Here is a 24,992-nt window from a genome sequence, read left to right on the forward strand (position 1 = left end):
ATGGAACTAATGAGATGACGAATCACTTCCTGTGGAATAGCTGTCCACTCAGCCTGCAAAGCAGCTGCAAGCTGAGGTAGAGTCTGCGGTTGAGGTTGTCGACGTCGCAGACGTCGGTCCAACTCTTCCCAAAGATGTTCGATGGGGTTTAAATCTGGTTATCTGGAGGGCCAGGGAAAAACGTTGATGTTGTGGTGTCTCAAGAAGACAGTGGTGAGTCGGGCTGTGTGAGGACGGGCGTTGTCATGTTGAAAAAACGTTGTTGACGTTCACCATGATGATTTACACATGGGGCCTAAGAATCTCGTAGACGGTTGCGTACGGACTGATCGGAAATCCTACGCAGCCCTGGTATGGTTGAGGCAGTAGACGTCGTAGTGGTGGTCCTATCTAGAAGTTGACGTAACCGGATGTTGCGATCTTCTGCGGACGTGGTCACACGAGGTCTGCCAGATCGTGGACGGTCACAAGTTCATCCATGTTGTTGGTGACGATTGCATAGCCTTGGCATGGTGCTTGGGTAGACATTCACAGCTCTGGCAACATCTGATCGAGATTCGCCTGCTTCCAAGCGACCAATGGTGTTGTTGCGTTGTGCTTCAGTCAGTCTTGGCGAAACTGTATTGCGTGTCGGTGGCTTAACACTGAGCTATGGAAACCGAGAACCGTCTCTTTTATAGCGATTTTGCACATGTTGCACTTTCAGAACATATAGATCTCTCAAACAAATTTATTGGACACGCATGCGTTTTGGCGAAAATCCAATGTTTTCCTCCGTTTTCAAAGTGCACAACTTTTATTGTCATTTTGGTCTGACAATCAGTGCCTTAACACGTGTAACATCACATACTCTGAGCTTGTAACCTTATTACATATATTTCTCTTTAAAATAACAAAATATCCCTTTTGCGTTTCTTGTTTTGAAGAGTATATAAGAAACAGTTATGAAATAATCGATATAAAATAATTAATTTTATTTTCCACAAATAACTAGTTTTTCGGCAGGGTGAAACACTTGGAAACACATTCTGCAAGCCTCCAGAAACAGGAAATCTCTGAATGTGCTTTATACCTTCATCTGGCAACGTTGCTTGTGTCACAGAAAACTGAAAGGTTGTGCCAAACTACGTGGAACCACTGATATAGTCTGTGAATTTCCTGACAAACTCTGAGATACAACAGAGAAAACCTCCGATGTTGATACTGGTAGTGGTAAGCTAGTTGTTCTTGATATTGTACTGATATGTCTACTGCTGGCACTACACGTAGTAAAAATTGAACTTGCAGGCACTGTTGTAAATGACACATCACACAGGGATTCTACAGATGAATTTTCTGATAACCCCTGTGCAATAACAGACACACCGTCAGGAAGCTGGCTGACCAAGGAAGAACTTCCTTACAAGCCAGGTGCTACAAAAGAAATATTATCAGTAAGTCCATCGGTCACATCAGGAATTGCTACAATGAAACTCTGTAGATCATAAGGCTGAACATTATGATTGCTTGTACTTAGAAAATCACCACTGTTGATCAGTCTTACTCCATTGGTCCCATCAACTGCTACTATTTGGTTAACAAGATCTGAACACACAGAATTCACATTTTGAATTTCACTTCCAAGCGGCAGTGCTCTTACTTCTAAATTAGGACTTGTTTCCTTTTTGTCATTAACAATACTGTTGTTACTGTTAACATCTTGTCTGTTGACTAGCCCAACATTATTAGTCACGTTGGATATACTAAGACCATTTTCAACATTTTGTGAATTAACACGATTAATATGAATGTTGGAAGAGTCTCCAACAGTAACAGCGAGTTCATCATTTCTTGAGAATTGACTATGAACGTCTGCAATACCAACAACATTTTGCACATTTTCATATGTTACAGTAATTTGTTCAAGTTCTTCAGACGCTTCTTGAAAAGCCTGTTGTAGAATGTCAGCTGTACTAACCTCAACGGAAGGTTGAACTTGGTTACTCAAACCATCACTTTCTGGCGTAGCATTAATATTAGAGATGATACGCCTCGCACTTCCTCCGCATGACGCTGGAACACTTCTAGTCAGCACGAGCGTGTCATGGGCATGGTTGTGAGTATCATCATCCGCCATCTTGAATAGCGAATACTGGTCATTGGCAAATCAAATATATTTTTTTATTAAGTGCGAAATATCTTTCTCTTTTACCATAAAAATTTTTGTGCTACATTACAATAAAAAATATACCGTTAAACTACAGTGGTCATTCTTCCAAACATTTATAAGATACTTCACTACACGTCATCATGTATAAATTCGACGACAAACAAGGAAAACTCTCGAACAAGAAAGCGTCATGGTTGAGAAACTTACTACTAGACGTCGTGAACATCTCTAACTACGAATAAAATAAAATGTTTATAGTACAGGTTTCATTGTTTGCTTTAAAAGACATATAACATTTTATTTCGTTAATACTAACCTAAACTATTTTAATAAGAATTCAAGAAAAATTACTTTACTTACTTGTTTACTTAATTCACTGATTTTAGTTTTAAAAGGTTGAAATAATTAAACTATTTTGACTTTCACACCAAACACATAAAAAACTTCCAATTTATCATTATATATAGAACCAAGGAATACCATATTACCGCCCAGATGATCTTCGGTGGTCCGGGTGCGGGCTTCAAACCCGTAGCTGATTAACGTCAGAGTAGTTCAATTCTACCTTCTGGGCGAGTGTTATTATGGACTGATCCTTTAAATACAACGTTGTTGTCTACTGAATATTATTGTTTTTTTTCTCATAGAGCAACTATTAATTGCAATAGAATTACATTTATGCCTTAAATATGTCTATTTCATCATCCAACCTCTAAACATGGGACGTTGAACGGATTATGGTAAAAGTATCAATAATACCGAGATAACCGTTTATGTAGTTCGTGAATAGAGCGGTGCCACGCACATATTTATAATAGGGTGATTTCCTTAAGATAAGAGTGTTATAAGGTACTGATTGCGGTCAAATAACTTCACATCGTATCTTAAAACACAACAGTAATGCCGCAAACAAATTTAACATTAATGTTAGCATGCTAGAAGACAGTTACCGAAAAGCCCAATGTGTCAATGCAGAATATACTTCCGTGGAGCATTACTTTAAGAAAACAGTAACCATTCCTTTTTTTGACGGGTAACCTTTCCTTCAGATTTGATGTACACGAAAACCATCAATTCAGAAGCTTACATCATCTAATCTCGCAAAAGAGGTTTCTATCTCTGATATTAGACAAGCTATATAATTTTACAGAGAAGATTTTTACTGATAAGGAGATTCGTACTAAGATACATTTATATTTCGAGTGGGTTTCTCGTCATCAAGGGAAGATTTTTGATGAAACACTTCATCGTTGGAAGACAAAATTACTTTCTATACCTTTCTAGGATAGGCTTCACATTCTGGTTGATTGTTTAAACGTACTTCAATGTACCAAATATTTTCGCTTACTGAAACTCTTTCCAACACTGCCACTAAGTTCATGTTCATGGGAATGTTTAGTATCTGTTCTTCGTCTTATGAATATTCGATTAAGATGTATACAGACTCTTTCAAAGGTTCAGAGATATGTCTGGGCCATTTCTATTGTTGACGTCTCTGCCTTGGAAGGCACATTAAAGCAAGTTGTAAAACTTAACAAATGAAAACAAAGTCACATGTCAAAACCTGGTTCTAGATGGACAGAAGACAAGAAAGATTTTATATTCTAACTTTAATCCATAATCATTACGACACTGCAATCAACATTCAAACTGCATATAAACATGGAAACGAACCCTAAGAGAATGATTTGTTTGTTTGTTGAATTTCACGTAAGCTACTCGAGGGCTATCTGCGCTTACCGTCCCTAATTTAGCAGAGTAAGACTAGAGGGAAGGCAGCTAGTCATCATCACCCACCGTAAACTCTTGGGCTACACTTTTACCGACGAATAGTGGAATTTATCGAAACATTACAACGCCCTTCCCGACTGAAATGGCGAGCATGCTGGGCCGTACCAAAGAAGGAAACATGCTGATATGTAATTTTAATAGTGTGTACATGTACGTACACGGTAACCAATGACTGAAACAGCTAATATACTATTGCTGTACAGAGATATTTAAATTAATAATGTAATTTAACAATTAATAACTACTCTGCATGTAGATAATACAGTATTTTACTATAATAAAACGTATATATTTATTTTAAGGTAATTCTAGCTCTCCATGCAGTATTTAAACAGGATAATGATTTATTGACTTTCCACGGGATGCTTGAAGAATTTATGTAAAGAGCCATGAAATTGTTCTTGTAAAATGGCTTTCAAACTTAATATCTTAGCACGTATTTAGAACAAAATATTTTAAGGAAGCAAGTTCTAGACCTTTACTTGTACAGTATGTGTTGGCTTTTGATCTCACAAATTGGAACTCCTCTTTAAAACATTCTGCGCACGGACCTGGTTAGTCAAGGAATGTGACCAAACTTCCTGATGAGCAGGTATAAAAATAGGAAAGAGAAATAAAAGTTTAACGGAAAGTAGAGATCGGTGTTTATACATAGAAATATTTAAAAGAGAATATTTGTTTTTGTTTGAATTTCACGCAAAGCTACATGAAGGCTATCAGTGCTAACCGTCCCTAACTAAGCAATGTAAGCTCAACTTTTGAGCTACCCTTTATCAATGAATAGTGGGATTGACTCCACATTATAACTATTCCACGGCTGAAACAGCGAACATGTTTAATGTGACGGGGATTCGAACCCGCGACACTCAGATTACGAGTCCAGAGCCCTAACCACCTGGCCATGTCAGGCCCAAAACAAAATAAATTTAACAATAAAAGGTACACAAACAAAGCGATGCTGGTTGGAGAAATTTTTAAATAATATTCAATCCTTAATTTCACTGGAAAATTTAAACTGCTTCGTTTACATGTACGAATCGTTTTAAAACATATCCAACTGGTATCACTTGTTTGTATATATTTATTTTAGTATTTATTTTGTTTTTGATACTATAGCAATTCTAGGAATAACAAACGATCCCTGCTTTCATTTAAAAATTTTCTTTTATTTTCCCGTTTATTTGTTCAGTTTTTATGTGTCCATGAAATGGACGCAACGTCCATAAACTTTCAGTAATAGCCATATCCCTAATAATTATAACTTTCGCAAGAATTAGAACCACAATCAGAAATTTATAAAATTTAATGCTTACTTTGGTCTACAGATAAGTGTATAGACCTGGCAAATTGGGAATAAATTTGTCGTTAACTGTTTTTTGTAGTATATATAGTAATGTAAATATATAGGTGTGTTAGGCTGAGGATTCTTCTGCAGTTGGTGTCTCTGAATTGACGGCAATAAAATCGACAATTAAAATAATATATGTATTTGAAACAACGTAAACGTGTATATTATACAAAGATTCTTTACGCTATAGATATCATAGTTGTATCTTAAACACTTTGTCTTGTCAAAAGTCCAGTTATGACAATTCAATTACTTTAAAATTGAGTTGACAAGCCGAACTATATTTCATAATTTTTTACTTCTAATAATCATCCACTCAGGTGAGTTCAATTACTTTAGAACACCCTTTTGTTCAATTACTTTAGAACACTTTTTTGTTCAATTACTTTAGAACACCCTTTGTTCAATTACTTTAGAACACCCTTTTGCGAGACAATTTCTTCTTCTTATATCATTCAAAATTATTAGTCTTGTTCTAAGATATTAACCCTTTTATTCCCAAAATCGTTAACTTTAGATTTAACTTTTCTCTGACCGATCTTTTATTTCGCGTGACTTTAATTTTTCTCTCTATTTTGGCTCGTTTGATCGTTGTTATATACATGTTTATTACTTATATCTTCTACAAATCTCCATATCCTCAACATCAACGGATTATTAACACAGCATTCGATAGCCTCAATAAAATGAGTTACAAAAAACAAAAAATAATACTATCTACACCAAACAGTCTTTTATATCTGACAAAAGTTTATAGATTTGTGATTGCGGTTTTAATTCTTGTTTGATTACTTATTGTAGTAGGATATTTACGTTGTTTTAAAATTCATAATTTATTAATAATCATGGTTGCTTAATTTTATGTTATACATGTATAAACTATATACTTTAGAATCTATCATGTGTCTGTTCTCTGAGGACATTAGGGTGCTTCACTCACAATTTGAGGTTCGGGAATTGGAATACCCGTCCCACTAAACTTACTCACCCTTTAATTCATGAGGTATTATAATGTGACAGTCAATCCTACTCACTATTTGTTGGTAGTGGGTGATGATGACTAGCTCCTTATCTCTAGTTTTTCACTACTAAATTAGGGACAAGTAGTGCAGAAAAATGCCCTTGTGTTGCTCTGCCAGAAATTCAAATCTAAATCTATTCATCGATAAGTAGAGCTATCCGTTTGGTTCAAAAAATATTTAATACGTGTATGATATGTTTACCATTTATTTTAAATCTGCATATATATATAAAACTGACTTTTTATCGGATTGTCAAAAGCAGATGCACACAGACCAGTCAAGTAAGCTGGAGAAATCTTTTATCGATTGACTGAGCCGGCGAGACGCTAGCCCCGCTGACGTGATCAGGTTGTAGTCGAAAAACTGTTGTTTTAGAAAATTTTGAATTGTAATTGTTATCGACCTCTTTACAATATTAACGTACATGCGCATAACGTATCGTAACAAATACTTTGAATGGTCTTTCTATCGCTCATGAGTCCGACAGGTTGTTTTTTGTGTTGTTTTTTTCGTGCATGAAATACTTGGAAAGGACCTTTCACAATATAGGAAGCGGTAAGCAGAATGTATTATAAAGTGAAATGTAATAGAACAACCATAGTTTACCACGCCAGTCTACAAGACTGTGTATATTTTTACCGGATACACACACACACTTTGCTTTATATTTTCTTCTTTAGTTAGTGAGATAAACGTTTCACATTTGTTTTTCACCTACTTTTAATTTTTTTTTTGCTCTTACTTGTTTGTGTAGTTTAATTCGTCAAAAGAACGTTGGCCAAGAAATAAATATAATATTTGACCATTTTCTTTGATTTCGGCAGGGTAAAACACTTGGAATCCTAGTCTATCATTACTATTAAGTACTGCAGTCTCTAAATGGATAGCCTCTCTCTTTTATTTCACTAAATTTCTTTGAAATTATTACTTAAACACGACTTTCTTAGCTTGCTTAACTTTATACTATTTTTCTGTTTAGGTTTTCGTTTTGCCACATGAGACAGTCTTTCTTTCTATAAAAGTAACGTTTATGTTATATCATTACATACACTTCTGGTCAAAATCTTAAGGCCAATGAACATAAAGAAAAAATATGCATTTTGCGTTGTTAGACTCAACCACTTATTTGAGTAGAGCTTCGAAACATGAAAATAAGAAAAGAGAAAATAAAAATAAAAAACTTTTTAGCATTTAATAGGTAAAATGTGAACACTATGAAATTAGCCTAAATACTAGCTGGTCAAAAGTTTAAGACCACATGAAAAGGAAGTCCTGAACAGGATAGGAAATCCCCCTCAAGAGGTCTCAGTAGTGAGTTGCACGGCCATCATTGTTAATAAATTCAAACATTCGCTTTGGCATGGTCGATATAAGCGTTTGCAGAAGGTTGGCTGGAATGTTATTCCAAGTTGTGAAGATGGCTTCACGAAGATCATGCACTGCTTTGAATTGACGTCCATTTCTATACACTTCCCTTACCATCCACCCTAAATATTTTCAATGGGATTCAGTTCGGGCAAACACGCTGGATGGTCCAAAAGAATCACGTTATTCGCCATGCAAAAGTCCTCTATCCTGCAAGCATTGTGGATTGGAGCGTTGTTCAGCTGAAAGATCCAGTCATTTCCACACAAGCGAGGGCCTTCAGTTAATAAGGATGCTCTCTCCAACATTTCCATGTAGCCGGCTGCTGATTGACGCCCCTGTATAACCTGAAGCTATATTGTTCCATGGAAGTAGATCAATTTGGCCTTCATTGGCCTTAAGATTTTGGCCAGCAGTGTATTTGTCCCAGTCTTTGTAACAACATGTAATATATTTTTGTAATATTGTACTTTGGTTCACTTGGTTATTTTAAATTATTAAGTGAAAAGAAGACAAAATACAGTACACGAAACGATAACAAATTAACTTATTTCTTCCCTAGTTAAACGTCATTCTCAACGTTGTACGGATTAGTAAATTCACAAATAACGTTTTCACTGTGAACCAGCTGAATGTTCTCCATGTGACGGTAAGTGCTGATTGATTGTTCTTCTCATAATAAAATCTAAATAAATATTTTATAAACACGTTTTTTAAACATTAATTACTCTGTAGTAGCAATATATGTTTGGATGATGTTTATACTTTTTTTTGTATTTCACGAAAACGAAAATTTTTGTGTATATTTGGTCATCTCTTGTAAACTGTTCTTGGTTATAATTTGAACTTATGCATATTTTTACTTTTTATGTCTAAATGTTTTCTTTCTAAAGCCTTACAGATTGATCGATGCAGAAAAAATATTTGAATAAAGTAGCCTACATTGCAAGATGGCTGACCCTGTCGAACCGGCATGTCCAAGTGGGTTAAGGTGTTTGACTCATAATCTGAGGGTCGCGGGTTCGAATCCTCATCGCATCAACCATGCTCGCCCTTTCAGCCGTGGGGGCGTTACAATGTGACGGTCAATCCCACTATTCATTGGTAAAAAGTGGCCAAAGAGTTGGCGGTGGGTGGTGATGACTAGCTGCCTTCCCTCTAGTCTTACGCTGCTAAATTAAAGACGGCTAACGGAGATAACCCTCGTGTAGCTTTGCGCGAAATTCAGAAACAAATAAACTGACCCCACTTTATATTAATGGAATAGCAAAGATAATGAATTTTATGATATATATCAAATTCACAATGATATAATTTTCAACTGTTCATGTTGTTATAGAATAGGACAATTTCAAAGGTTTCTTTTTTCTGACTGGGTTCATGCCGAAACGTGGAGACTCATGTTTTTCATCTGTTACACAGATAATGAAACATAACAATATTTATAAATATTATACTCTCTGTGTAGACATGTGAAATGAAAGACATTAGACTCAAAATAATGTTGTAGCATCAGTCTTTTTTTGGTTAATTATTTTAAATTATCTTGTGACAATAATTCACTTTGTGTAATCTGAAAACGGCTGGTATGGGTATTAAAATTTCAATTAAAATAGAGTACGGAATAACGTTTCGACCTTTCTAGGTTATCTTAAGGTTAAGAAAAAGAGCAAACAGTTTTGTGCTCTATTTTAATTAATATTTTAATACCCGTACTAGCCGTCTTTAAAGTAAATTCCTCGTTATCACGAATTCAGTGTCTGGTCCACGTAATGATAAGAAATTAGTTTATTCCTTTCTTTAAAGTTGTTGGTCACATTTACAGCCACGATAACTACAGTACTAACGTCAGAAGGAAAAATAAGATAATATAGGAAGTAATTCAGTTTCGTCAATAGCTAACAGCGATCCAAATAATTCATTAAACACACGTTGACTGATTCGCTCTCTAGGCTAGAAACAACTCTATCTACTTAAAATTTCTCTTTCTGTTTCAATCGTGGTGGGTACTTGGATATTATAATAATACCAAGGATGTTCAGGAATAAAATATTTCTTTTCACCTCGCTCTTAGATTATTTATAAGGCATGTTATGAGGTGTGACGTTTGAAATCAAAGTGAGAACAGAGTGCAAATTAATACAATGAAAATTGGTACGTGACAGTTTGCGAACAGAAAAACAAGGAAGTCGAACATTTGTGTGAGGGACCTATGAAGTATTATTTTAGTTACATCTGTACATTTAAAGACCTATTTGACGGCATACGACTGAGTAAAATAATAAAAAGATTATAAGTAAAACAAAGTAGCTTAAATGAAGTTGTCTTAAATATAACACTTTATGATTAAGTTTAAGAGTTCTTATTATGTCGAAAACACGTTGAGGCTTTGAAGCCGTTAATCAGAAAGGGTTCATTGTTGATGTCCGATCGCGGATTATGTAATGGTTGAATAAATATTGAAGGTCTTCGGTTTGTGATATAGATTGATTGTAATAAGTTTCTGGTATTTAGGAGAATTTTGATGTTTTGTTCTATATAAGTTGATTTCTGAGTTCAGTTTCTTTGTACCACGATGTGCTTAAGCCTATAAATATGTCTGTTTGTAGGATGTATGGACATCATCTTTTAATAGCTTCAAGCTTTATTATTAAGTCTTCTGATCGTAACGTTATCATTACGATTCACAACTTTCTCTAGTTAGTAACGAAGAAACAAATTACAGCATTAGAAATCTAGCTGACAACAAGAATATTAATATTTGTATCCTGGAATATTCTTACGAACAAAGTACTGTAACGAAATATCTGTTTCCGTAATTTGATAAAAACATACATGTTTATGTATGTATAAATATACTTCACGTTTTGAGTGTGTAAAAAAGTGTTAGAAGGAAGAATACCTCATAACTTTCTGTTATTGTCGCCCCAAACAGACTAGGAATGTATGTCTAATTTGTTTTTCACTTATATTACAGAAACAAAGTTTATAATCCACATACTATGAACACGTATACTATAATGTGTATCAAGATAAAAACTGATTCCGTTTTATCACACACAAAAAAAGAACATATGCACAGTTGTAACATAAAACCATAATTTATTTCCTATAGTTTACCAAAAGTAGCTGTTTTACAAAGTATATTTCTCACTATAAATGGAATAATAACAGTATGTGTATACATATAGTTACGACAGAAAGTGTTTGCGTACCGAGTAATTTTTTGCTCACAACTTAAAAAGCATCACGATTAGGCTGATAGACGTATCATGTATAATAAATATTATAAATCTACATAGTTTTTTATGTAAATTAAACTGTGTATAAACAAATAACCAAAAATAGGAGCAGTAGAAAGTGTTCGTACATTTCAGAACGTGTGAAAAACTGATATTCCTGTAAAATTTTTGTTTAGTTTGGCGAATAAACTACATTATACCACTCCAGAACTAGACACTGGGTTCATAAGTATTGGAATTTAGCCAGCAAAACATGTACTTTCGGCAATTTAGCGCCGTCTCCGTCATTATCTGCTTGGTCATCATAACGAATAGGAAACAACTGTCCAGTGATTTAAAAAAAAAACCGAATTATTGTAAAATACAAGTCTCGTGTCTCTCTTTTCGGTATTGATACACAATTAATGTGCCTAAAATCTACTGTTCAAAGCATAATTGCCAAGTTTAAGCTTACAGGATCAACTGCTAACCTCTCTCGTTCCGGACGCCCCACCAAAATTCCAGAGAGAGCCAAGAGGAAGGTTCTCAGAGAAGTTGGCAGGAACCTTTGTTTAACACGTAATGACATATAGAAACTGGTAAGGGAAACTGGGGTTGAAGTAAGCACCTCTACAGTTACGAATATGTTACCCTCTTCTGTTATCAAAGCATGCCATCCTTGTAGAACTCCATATTTAAAACCTGTTCATTTAGAAGTACGATTGAGGCATGCAAGAAAGCATGTAGATAAACTCTTTACCTATTGGAAGAGTATTCTTTGGTCAGACGAGACTAAAATCGAGCTTTTCGGCCACAATGATGTTCGCTATATTTTCCGTAAGAAGGGGAAACGAAATCATCCAAACAACACCGTCCCTACAGTTAAACACGGAGGTGGCTCGATCATGCTATGGGGTTCCTTCAGCTCTTTTGATGTAAGCAGCCTTCACCGCGTCAACGGAATTATGAAAAAAGAAGAGTACGTTGATATATTAGGCACTTATATCAAGTATGATGCTCGGAACATGCGGCTTGGGCGTCGTTGGATTTTCCAGCACGACAATGACCCTAAGCACACATCGAAATATGTGCAATCCTGGTTGCAGAGGAACCATATAAGCGTTTTGGAGTGGCCATCGCAGTTATCCGATCTCAACCCAATTGAAAACGTTTGGCATGAATTGAAGACCAGGGTTCATCAGCGTCGTCCGAAAACCTTGTAAGAGTTGGAAGCCTTCTGTAAAGTAGAATGAAAGAAAATACCATCCGAGTACTGTTAAACAATCATGGAGGTCTATGAGGAGAGATTGCGCCAAGTAATTCACCTGAAAGGCTTCATAACTGACCATTAAAGTAGATGCACGAACACTTTCTGCCCCTCCTATGTTTGGTTATTTGTTTATAAACAGTTTATTTTCGTTCAATTTAGATAAAAATTTATGTTTATGTAGATGTGTGTTAGTATAATATTTATAATATACCATATGTCTATTAGCCTAATCATCATACTTTTTAAGTTTCGAGGAAAAAACTACTCGCCGGGGTACGAACATTTTCTGTCGTAACTGTGCTTCTATACTTGAAAGCATTTAGAGGTAAAAAGACTTATTACCTTTGTTATTTTTAAGTAAAAATAAACAAAAACTGGATGCTTAACAGTGTTTAAACATGAACATTATAACTATCACTGAGTGTCTTTTCTAATAATTTCCTGTTAGCTGTTTTTTTAACACAAGAACAATTGTCAAGTTTGACATTAAACTGTACAAGATTTTGTAATAAGTTATCATGATATTTGTAGACTGTTTCGTAACATTAACCCAGTGCCCTGATCTCTTATTGATGAGTGGAATTTCCAACTCTCAACAGTGAAACGTTTACCACTGTTGGGAGCTAAAAATTCCACTCATCATAAAGAGATCAGAGCAACGGTTTAATGTTACAAACCAGTCTACAAATATCACGATAACTTAATACAAAACTTGTACAGCTTAGTGTCAAACTTGACAATTGTTCTTGTGTAAAAAATAACAAACCAGCTAACAGGTAACTATTTGACAGTGTAAAACTAGAATAAAGCAGCTAGTCATCACCGCCCACCGCAAACTTCGTCCGCATATTTAGTTTCCTGATTTTATTTGAAAATATTAACGTTCTTAAGCCGTCTCAGTAATGACACCAAACGTATAAATATACAAGAGATTCACCTAGACATATAAACCAAAAATATAATTTTACATTTCCCCAGATGATCTTTGGTGGTCTAGAGTGCGGGCTACAAACACGGAGCTAATTAACATCAGAGTAGTTCAATTCTACATTAGAGACCACTTATGTACATAACATTGAGAGTTGATTCTTTCTCTTTAAATGATAACTGAAAACTTTTTCTTCGGATATTTATAAATTATTTTACCATTACGTTTATACAGGATGTACCACTATTTTGTTTTTCGAAGCAAACATTCAACGAGTTAAGTATCTCGTGAGATGTTAATTGGATTATGATAAAAGTATTCAAACACTGATATAACCGAAGTAAACACACACAGATTTTGATATCTGACACTATATAATTTTTCTCTATTTACTTAGAGTAATACATATTTCTATTAAGTTTTAATCCTGTTCTAATAAAAATATCTTTACTTAATACTATCTGGAGTACCGTCCATTGGACTGGAGATAAAAAATCTCGTTTCCAAAAAACCATGAGAAATTTTGCTTCCATTTTTAACATAATAATGATTAAATGTTCAACAAAAATTCATAAAGGTAAGAATAACAGAAAAAAAGACATATTGTTTTTTACTACTTCTTTCAGTATGAAATTCGATAGGTGTTTATCCCACCTTATGGTCTTTCTTATGTCCTTAAGTCAACTTGACAGATGAGGTACAGTAGTTATTAACAAAATCATACCATTGTCCTTGATAACCTTCTTCGTGTTATTATGATTCCCACTGTCTAGTTTGGTGTTGAGTGATCAAGAAACGTGGTAACCGATAAGGATTAAAGAAACAATTATTAAGGCGCTCATGTATAGAAAGAAACAGGCGGTCTAATCCTCAACCAAACCTTACCTTCTTCATCAGGTTTTTTTCACTATATTAAGTCTAGTACTGATTCATCAAGAAATGTAGAAATATATACTCTTCAAAAAAAGAAACGCAAAAGACAAAATGTGACACAAATTGTTAACAAGTTTATTCCGGGTAGTTCTGTATGACATGTGTGAAACTTTGCACATTCACTGCTGAACATCCAAAGTCTGCAAAGGCGAAGTCCACGCTCACTAGGTGAAGTTTAACGTCATTTAACGTCAATAACGAGTATGCCCCCCGTGAGCATCAATAACTGCTTGGCATCTCCTGCCCATGGAAGCAATGAGATGACGAATCACGTCCTGTGGAATGGCTGTCCACTCAGCCTGCAAAGCAGCTGCAAGCTGAGTTAGAGTCTGCGGTTGAGGTTGTCGACGTCGCAGACGTCGGTCCAACTCGTCCCAAAGATGTTCGATGGGGTTTAAATCTGGTTATCTGGAGGGCCAGGGAAAAACGTTGATGTTGTGGTGTCTCAAGAAGACAGTGGTGAGTCGGGCTGTGTGAGGACGGGCGTTGTCATGTTGAAAAACGTCGTAGACGTTCACCATGATGATTTGCACATGGGGCCTAAGAATCTCGTAGACGGTTGCGTACGGTCTGATCGGAAATCCTACGCAGCCCTGGTATGGTTGAGGCAGTAGACGTCGCAGTGGTGGTCCTATCAAAAGGTGACGTAACCGGATGTTGCGATCTTCTGCGGACGTGGTCACACGAGGTCTGCCAGATCGTGGACGGTCACAAGTTGATCCATGTTGTTGGTGACGATTCCATAGCCTTGTCATGGTGCTTGGGTAGACATTCACAGCTCTGGCAACATCTGATCGAGATTCGCCTGCTTCCAAGCGACCAATGGCGTTGTTGCGTTGTGCTTCAGTCAGTCTTGGCGTAACTGTATTGCGTGTCGGTGGCTTAACACTGAGCTATGGAAACCGAGAACACTTTTATAGAAATTTTGCACATGTTGCACTTTCAGAACATGCAGATCTCTCAAACCAATTTATTGGACACGCATGCGTTTTGGCGAAAATCCAATGTTTTCCTCCGTTTTCAAAGTGCACAACTTTTATTGTCATTTTGGTCTGACAATCAGTGCCTTAACACGTGTAACATCACATACTCTGAGCTTGTAACCTTATTACATATATTTCTCTTTAAAATAACAAAAATATCCCTTTTGCGTTTCTTGTTTTGAAGAGTATATAAGAAACAGTTATGAAATAATCGATATAAAATAATTAATTTTATTTTCCACAAATAACTAGTTTTTCGACACTTGGAAACACATTCTGCAAGCCTCCAGAAACAGGAAATCTCTGAATGTGCTTTAAACCTTCAACTGGCAACGTTGCTTGTGTCACAGAAAGACTTAAAGGTTGTGCCAAACTACGTGGAACCACTGATATAGTCTGTGAATTTCCTGACAAACTCTGAGATACAACAGAGAAAACCTCCGATGTTGATACTGGTAGTGGTAAGCTAGTTGTTCTTGATATTGTACTGATATGTCTACTGCTGGCACTACACGTAGTAAAAATTGAACTTGCAGGCACTGTTGTAAATGACACATCACACAGGGATTCTACAGATGAATTTTCTGATAACCCTGTGCAATAACAGACACACCGTCAAAAGCTGGCTGACCAAGGAAGAACTTCCTGACAAGCCAGGTGCTACAAAAGAAATATTATCAGTAAGTCCATCGGTCACATCAGGAATTGCTACAATGAAACTCTGTAGATCATAAGGCTGAACATTATGATTGCTTTTACTTAGAAAATCAGCACTGTTGATCAGACTTACTCCATTGTCCCATCAACTGCTGCTATTTGGTTAACAAGATCTGAACACACAGAATTCACATTTTGAATTTCACTTCCAAGCGGCAGTGCTGTTACTTCTAAATTAGGACTCGTTTCCTTTTGTCATTAACAATACTGTTGTTACTGTTAACATCTTGTCTGTTGACTGGCCCAACATTATTAGTCACGTTGGATATACTAAGACCATTTTCAACATTTTGTGAATTAACACGATTAATATGAATGTTGGAAGAGTCTCCAACAGTAACAGCGAGTTCATCATTTCTTGAGAATTGACTATGAACGTCTGCAATACCAACAACATTTTGCACATTTTCATATGTTACAGTAATTTGTTCAAGTTCTTCAGACGCTTCTTGAAAAGCCTGTTGTAGAATGTCAGCTGTACTAACCTCAACGGAAGGTTGAACTTGGTTACTCAAACCATCACTTTCTGGCGTAGCATTAATATTAGAGATGATACGCCTCGCACTTCCTCCGCATGACGCTGGAACACTTCTAGTCAGCACGAGCGTGTCATGGGCATGGTTGTGAGTATCATCATCCGCCATCTTGAATAGCGAATACTGGTCATTGGCAAATCAAGTATATTTTTTATTAAGTGCGAAATATCTTTCTCTTTTACCATAAATTTTTTTGTGCTACATTACAATAAAAATATACCGTTAAACTACAGTGGTCATTCTTCCAAACATTTATAAGATACTTCACTACACGTCATCATGTATAAATTCGACGACAAACAAGGAAAACTCTCGAACAAGAAAGCGTCATGGTTGAGAAACTTACTACTAGACGTCGTGAACTTCTCTAACTACGAATAAAATAAAATGTTTATAGTGCAGATTTCATTGTTTGCTTTAAATGACATATAACATTTTATTTCGTTAATACTAACCTAAACTATTTTAATAAGAATTCAAGAAAAATTACTTTACTTACTTATTTACTTAATTCACTGATTTTAGTTTTAAAAGGTTGAAATAATTAAACTGTTTTGACTTTCACACCAAACACATAAAAACTTCCAATTTATCATTATATATAGAACCAAGGAATACCATATTACCGCCCAGATGATCTTCGGTGGTCCGGAGTGCGGGCTTCAAACCCGTAGCTGATTAACGTCAGAGTAGTTCAATTCTACCTTCTGGGCGAGTGTTATTATGTACTGACCCTTTAAATACAACGTTGTTGTCTACTGAATATTATTGTTTTGTTTTTTCTCATAGAGCAATTATTAATTGCAATAGAATTACATTTATGCCTTAAATATGTCTATTTCATCATCCAACCTCTAAACATGGGACGTTGAACGGATTATGGTAAAAGTATCAATAATACCGAGATAACCGTTTATGTAGTTCGTGAATAGAGCGGTGCCACGCACATATTTAGAATAGGGTGATTTCCTTAAGATAAGAGTGTTATAAGGTACTGATTGCGGTCAAATAACTTCACATCGTATCTTAAAACACAACAGTAATGCCGCAAACAAATTTAACATTAATGTTAGCATGCTACAAGACAGTTACCGAAAAGCCCAATGTGTCAATGCAGAATATACTTCCGTGGAGCATTACTTTAAGAAAACAGTAACCATTCCTTTTCTTGACGGGTAACCTTTCCTTCAGATTTGATGTACACGAAAACCATCAATTCAGAAGCTTACATCATCTAATCTCGCAAAAGAGGTTTCTATCTCTGATATTAGACAAGCTATAAATTTTTACAGGGAAGACTTTTACTGATAAGGAGAGTCGTACTAAGATACATTTTTATTTCGAGTGGGTTTCTCGTCATCAAGGGAAGATTTTGATGAAACACTTCATCGTTGGAAGACAAAATTACTTTCTATACCTTTCTAGGATAGGCTTCACATTCTGGTTGATTGTTTAAACGTACTTCAATGTACCAAATATTTTTCGCTTACTGAAACTCTTTCCAACACTGCCACTAAGTTCATGTTCATGTGAATGTTTAGTATCTGCTATTCGTTTTATGAATATTCGCTTAAGATGTATACAGACTCTTTCAAAGGTTCAGAGATATGTCTGGGCCATTTCTATTGTTGACGTCTCTGCCTTGGAAGGCACATTAAAGCAAGTTGTAAAACTTAACAAATGAAAACAAAGTCACATGTCAAAACCTGGTTCTAGATGGACAGAAGACAAGAAAGATTTTATATTCTAACTTTAATCCATAATCATTACGACACTGCAATCAACATTCAAACTGCATATAAACATGGAAACGAACCCTAAGAGAATGATTTGTTTGTTTGTTGAATTTCACGTAAGCTACTCGAGGGCTATCTGCGCTTACCGTCCCTAATTTAGCAGAGTAAGACTAGAGGGAAGGCAGCTAGTCATCATCACCCACCGTAAACTCTTGGGCTACACTTTTACCGACGAATAGTGGAATTTATCGAAACATTACAACGCCCCCCTTCCCCGACTGAAATGGCGAGCATGCTGGGCCGTACCAAGAAAGGAAACATGCTGATATGTAATTTCAATAGTGTGTACATGTACGTACACGGTAACCAATGACTGAAACAGCTAATATACTATTGCTGTACAGAGATATTTAAATTAATAATGTAATTTAACAATTAATAACTACTCTGCATGTAGATAATACAGTATTTTACTATAATAAAACGTATATATTTATTTTAAGGTAATTCTAGCTCTCCATGCAGTATTTAAACAGGATAATGATTTATTGACTTTCCACGGGATGCTTGAAGAATTTATGTAAAGAGCCATGAAATTGTTCTTGTAAAATGGCTTTCAAACTGAATATCTTAGCACGTATTTAGAACAAAATATTTTAATCAAGCAAGTTCTAGACTTTACTTGTACAGTATGTGTTGGCTTTTGATCTCACAAATTGGAACTCCTCTTTAAAACATTCTGCGCACGGACCTGGTTAGTCAAGGAATGTGACCAAACTTCCTGATGAGCAGGTATAAAAATAGGAAAGAGAAATAAAAGTTTAACGGAAAGTAGAGATCGGTGTTTATACATAGAAATATTTAAAAGAGAATATTTGTTTTTGTTTGAATTTCACGCAAAGCTACATGAAGGCTATCAGTGCTAACCGTCCCTAACTAAGCAATGTAAGCTCAACTTTTGAGCTACCCTTTTATCAATGAATAGTGGGATTGACTCCACATTACAACTATTCCACGGCTGAAACAGCGAACATGTTTAATGTGACGGGGATTGGAACCCGCGACACTCAGATTACGAGTCCAGAGCCCTAACCACCTGGCCATGTCAGGCCCAAAACAAAATAAATTTAACAATAAAAGGTACACAAAAAAAGCGATGCTGGTTGGAGAAATTTTTAAATAATATTCAATCCTTAATTTAGTTGGAAAATTTAAACTGCTTCGTTTACATGTACGAATCGTTTTAAAACATATCCAACTGGTATCACTTGTTTGTATATTTTTATTTTAGTATTTATTTTGTTTTTGATACTTATAGCAATTCTAGGAATAACAAACGATCCCTGCTTTCATTTAAAAATTTTCTTTTATTTTTCCCGTTTATTTGTTCAGTTTTTATATGTCCATGAAATGGACGCAACCTCCATAAACTTTCAGTAATAGCCATATCCCTGATAATTATAACTTTCGCAAGAATTAGAACCACAATCAGAAATTTATAAAATTTAATGCTTACTTTGGTCTACAGATAAGTGTATAGACCTGGCAAATTGGGAATAAATTTGTCGTTAACTGTTTTTTGTAGTATATATAGTAATGTAAATATATAGGTGTGTTAGGCTGAGGATTCTTCTGCAGTTGGTGTCTCTGAATTGACGGCAATAAAATCGACAATTAAAATAATATATGTATTTGAAACAACGTAAACGTGTATATTATACAAAGATTCTTTACGCTATAGATATCATAGTTGTATCTTAAACACTTTGTCTTGTCAAAGTCCAGTTATGACAATTCAATTACTTTAAAATTGAGTTGACAAGCGGAACTATATTTCATAATTTTTACTTTTAATAATCATCCACTCAGGTGAGTTCAATTACTTTAGAACACCCTTTTGTTCAATTACTTTAGAACACTCTTTTGTTCAATTACTTTAGAACACCCTTTTGTTCAATTACTTTAGAACACCCTTTTGTTCAATTACTTTAGAACACTCTTTTGTTCAATTACTTTAGAACACCCTTTTGTTCAATTACTTTAGAACACTCTTTTGTTCAATTACTTTAGAACACCCTTTTGTTCAATTACTTTAGAACACCCTTTTGTTCAATTACTTTAGAACACCCTTTTGTTCAATTACTTTAGAACACCCTTTTGTTCAATTACTTTAGAACACCCTTTTGCGAGACAATTTCTTCTTCTTATATCATTCAAAATTATTAGTCTTGTTCTAAGATATTAACCCTTTTATTCCCAAAATCGTTAACTTTAGATTTAACTTTTCTCTGACCGATCTTTTATTTCGCGTGACTTTAATTTTTCTCTCTATTTTGGCTCGTTTGATCGTTGTTATATACATGTTTATTACTTATATCTTCTACAAATCTCCATATCCTCAACATCAACGGATTATTAACACAGCATTCGATAGCCTCAATAAAAATGAGTTACAAAAACAAAAAAATAATACTATCTACACCAAACAGTCTTTTATATCTGACAAAAGTTTATAGATTTGTGATTGCGGTTTTAATTCTTGTTTGATTACTTATTGTAGTAGGATATTTACGTTGTTTCAAAATTCATAATTTATTAATAATCATGGTTGCTTAATTTTATGTTATACATGTATAAACTATATACTTTAGAATCTATCATGTGTCTGTTCTCTGAGGACATTAGGGTGCTTCACTCACAATTTGAGGTTCGGGAATTGGAATACCCGTCCCACTAAACTTACTCACCCTTTAATTCATGAGGTATTATAATGTGACAGTCAATCCTACTCACTATTTGTTGGTAGTGGGTGATGATGACTAGCTCCTTATCTCTAGTTTTTCACTACTAAATTAGGGACAAGTAGTGCAGAAAAAAGCCCTTGTGTTGCTCTGCCAGAAATTCAAATCTAAATCTATTCATCGATAAGTAGAGCTATCCGTTGGGTTCAAAAGATATTTAATACGTGTATGATATGTTTACCATTTATTTTAAATCTGCATATATATATAAAACTGACTTTTTTATCGGATTGTCAAAAGCAGATGCACACAGACCAGTCAAGTAAGCTGGAGAAATCTTTTATCGATTGACTGAGCCGGCGAGACGCTAGCCCCGCTGACGTGATCAGGTTGTAGTCGAAAAAACTGTTGTTTTAGAAAATTTTGAATTGTAATTGTTATCGACCTCTTTACAATATTAACGTACATGCGCATAACGTATCGTAACAAATACTTTGAATGGTCTTTTTATCGCTCATGAGTCCGACAGGTTGTTTTTTGTGTTGTTTTATTCGTGCATGAAATACTTGGAAAGGACCTTTCACAATATAGGAAGCGGTAAGCAGAATGTATTATAAAGTGAAATGTGATAGAACAACCATAGTTTACCACGCCAGTCTACAAGACTGTGTATATTTTTACCGGATACACACACACACTTTGCTTTATATTTTCTTCTTTAGTTAGTGAGATAAACGTTTCACATTTGTTTTTCACCTACTTTTTAATTTTTTTGTTTGCTCTTACTTGTTTGTGTAGTTTAATTCGTCAAAAGAACGTTGGCCAAGGAATAAATATAATGGGTGACCATTTTCTTTGATTTCGGCAGGGTAAAACACTTGGAATCCTAGTCTATCATTACTATTAAGTACTGCAGTCTCTAAATGGATAGCCTCTCTCTTTTATTTCACTAAATTTCTTTGAAATTATTACTTAAACACGACTTTCTTAGCTTGCTTAACTTTATACTATTTTTCTGTTTAGGTTTTCGTTTTGCCACATGAGACAGTCTTTCTTTATATAAAAGTAACGTTTATGTTATATCATTACATACACTTCTGGTCAAAATCTTAAGGCCAATGAACATAAAGAAAAAATATGCATTTTGCGTTGTTAGACTCAACCACTTATTTGAGTAGAGCTTCGAAAGATGAAAATAAGAAAAGGGAAAATAAAAAAAAAAACTTTTTAGCATTTAATAGGTAAAATGTGAACACTATGAAATTAGCCTAAATACTAGCTGGTCAAAAGTTTAAGACCACATCAAAAGGAAGTCCTGAACAGGGTAGGAAATCCCCCTCAAGAGGTCTCAGTAGTGAGTTGCACGGCCATCATTGTGAATAACTTCAAACATTCGCTTTGGCATGGTCGATATAAGCGTTTGCAGAAGGTTGGCTGGAATGTTATTCCAAGTTGTGAAGATGGCTTCACGAAGATCATGCACTGTTTGGAATTGACGTCCATTTCTATACACTTCCCTTACCATCCACCCCTAAATATTTTCAATGGGATTCAGTTCGGGCAAACACGCTGGATGGTCGAAAAGAATCACGTTATTCGCCATGAAAAAGTCCTCTGTCCTGCAAGCATTGTGGATTGGAGCGTTGTTCAGCTGAAAGATCCAGTCATTTCCACACAAGCGAGGGCCTTCAGTTAATAAGGATGCTCTCTCCAACATTTCAATGTAGCCGGCTGCTGATTGACGCCCCTGTATAACCTGAAGCTCCATTGTTCCATGGAAGGAGATCAATTTGGCCTTCATTGGCCTTAAGATTTTGGCCAGCAGTGTATTTGTCCCAGTCTTTGTAACAACATGTAATATATTTTTGTAATATTGTACTTTGGTTCACTTGGTTATTTTAAATTATTAAGTGAAAAGAAGACAAAATACAGTACACGAAACGATAACAAATTAACTTATTTCTTTCCTAGTTAAACGTCATTCTCAACGTTGTACGGATTAGTAAGTTCACAAATAACGTTTTCACTGTGAACCAGCTGAATGTTCTCCATGTGACGGTAAGTGCTGATTGATTGTTCTTCTCATAATAAAATCTAAATAAATATTTCATAAACACGTTTTTTAAACATTAATTACTCTGTAGTAGCAATATATGTTTGGATGATGTTTATACTTTTTCTAGTATTTCACGAAAACGAAAATTTTTGTGTATATTTGGTCATCTCTTGTAAACTGTTCTTGGTTATAATTTGAACTTATGCATATTTTTACTTTTTGTGTCTAAATGTTTTCTTTCTAAAGCCTTATAGATTGATCGATGCAGAAAAAAATATTTGAATAAAGTAGCCTACATTGCAAGATGGCTGACCCTGTCGAGCCGGCATGGCCAAGTGGGTTAAGGCGTTTGACTCATAATCTGAGGGTCGCGGGTTCGAATCCTCATCGCATCAACCATGCTCGCCCTTTCAGCCGTGGGGGCGTTACAATGTGACGGTCAATCCCACTATTCATTGGTAAAAAAGTGGCCAAAGAGTTGGCGGTGGGTGGTGATGACTAGCTGCCTTCCCTCTAGTCTTACGCTGCTAAATTAAAGACGGCTAGCGGAGATAACCCTCGTGTAGCTTTGCGCGAAATTCAGAAACAAATAAACTGACCCCACTTTATATTAATGGAGATAGCAAAGATAATGAATTTTATGATATATATCAAATTCACAATGATATAATTTTCAACTGTTCATGTTGTTATAGAATAGGACAATTTCAAAGGTTTCTTTTTTCTGACTGGGTTCATGCCGAAACGTGGAGACTCATGTTTTTCATCTGTTACACAGATAATGAAACATAACAATATTTATAAATATTATACTCTCTGTGTAGACATGTGAAATGAAAGACATTAGACTCAAAATAATGTTGTAGCATCAGTCTTTTTTGGTTAATTATTTTAAATTATCTTGTGACAATAATTCACTTTGTGTAATCTGAAAACGGCTGGTATGGGTATTAAAATTTCAATTAAAATAGAGTACGGAATAACGTTTCGACCTTTCTAGGTTATCTTAAGGTTAAGAAAAAGAGCAAACAGTTTTGTGCTCTATTTTAATTAATATTTTAATACCCGTACAAGCCGTCTTTAAAGTAAATTCCTCGTTATCACGAATTCAGTGTCTGGTCCACGTAATGATAAGAAATTAGTTTATACCTTTCTTTAAAAGTTGTTGGTCACATTTACAGCCACGATAACTACAGTACTAACGTCAGAAGGAAAAATAAGATAATATAGGAAGTAATTCAGTTTCGTCAATAGCTAACAGCGATCCAAATAATTCATTAAAAACACGTTGACTGATTCGCTCTCTAGGCTAGAAACAACTCTATCTACTTAAAAATTTCTCTTTCTGTTTCAATCGTGGTGGGTACTTGGATATTATAATAATACCAAGGATGTTCAGGAATAAAATATTTCTTTTCACCTCGCTCTTAGATTATTTATAAGGCATGTTATGAGGTGTGACGTTTGAAATCAAAGTGAGAACAGAGTGCAAATTAATACAATGAAAATTGGTACGTGACAGTTTGCGAACAGAAAAACAAGGAAGTCGAACATTTGTGTGAGGGACCTATGAAGTATTATTTTAGTTACATCTGTACATTTAAAGACCTATTTGACGGCATACAACTGAGTAAAATAATAAAAAGATTATAAGTAAAAGAAAGTAGCTTAAATGAAGTTGTCTTAAATATAACACTTTATGATTAAGTTTAAGAGTTCTTATTATGTCGAAAACTCGTTAAGGCTTTGAAGCCGTTAATCAGAAAGGGTTCATTGTTGATGTCCGATCGCGGATTATGTAATGGTTGAATAAATATTGAAGGTCTTTGGTTTGTGATATAGATTGATTGTAATAAGTTTCTGGTATTTAGGAGAAATTAATGTTTTTGTGACACAACGTCGCTTGTGTCACAGAAAGACTTAAAGGTTGTGCCAAACTACGTGGAACCACTGATATAGTCTGTGAATTTCCTGACAAACTCTGAGATACAACAGAGAAAACCTCCGATGTTGATACTGGTAGTGGTAAGCTAGTTGTTCTTGATATTGTACTGATATGTCTACTGCTGGCACTACACGTAGTAAAAATTGAACTTGCAGGCACTGTTGTAAATGACACATCACACAGGGATTCTACAGATGAATTTTCTGATAACCCCTGTGCAATAGCAGACACACCGTCAAGAAGCTGGCTGA

General features: G+C 35.2%; 2 non-coding genes across 2 annotated transcripts; both read left to right on the forward strand.

Annotated features, from left to right (window-relative positions):
- The first annotated feature begins 2,638 nt into the window (after positions 1-2,638).
- Positions 2,639-2,724, forward strand: TRNASTOP-UCA (transfer RNA opal suppressor (anticodon UCA)). Its single transcript has one exon. It is a non-coding gene; the product is annotated as a tRNA-Sec (tRNA).
- Positions 2,725-16,890: 14,166 nt separating this feature from the next.
- Positions 16,891-16,977, forward strand: TRNASTOP-UCA (transfer RNA opal suppressor (anticodon UCA)). The gene has a single exon. It is a non-coding gene; the product is annotated as a tRNA-Sec (tRNA).
- Positions 16,978-24,992: the final 8,015 nt, after the last annotated feature.

The sequence above is a fragment of the Tachypleus tridentatus genome, chromosome 9 (genome assembly GCF_004210375.1).
Source record: "Tachypleus tridentatus isolate NWPU-2018 chromosome 9, ASM421037v1, whole genome shotgun sequence".
NCBI classification, from domain to species: domain Eukaryota; kingdom Metazoa; phylum Arthropoda; class Merostomata; order Xiphosura; family Limulidae; genus Tachypleus; species Tachypleus tridentatus.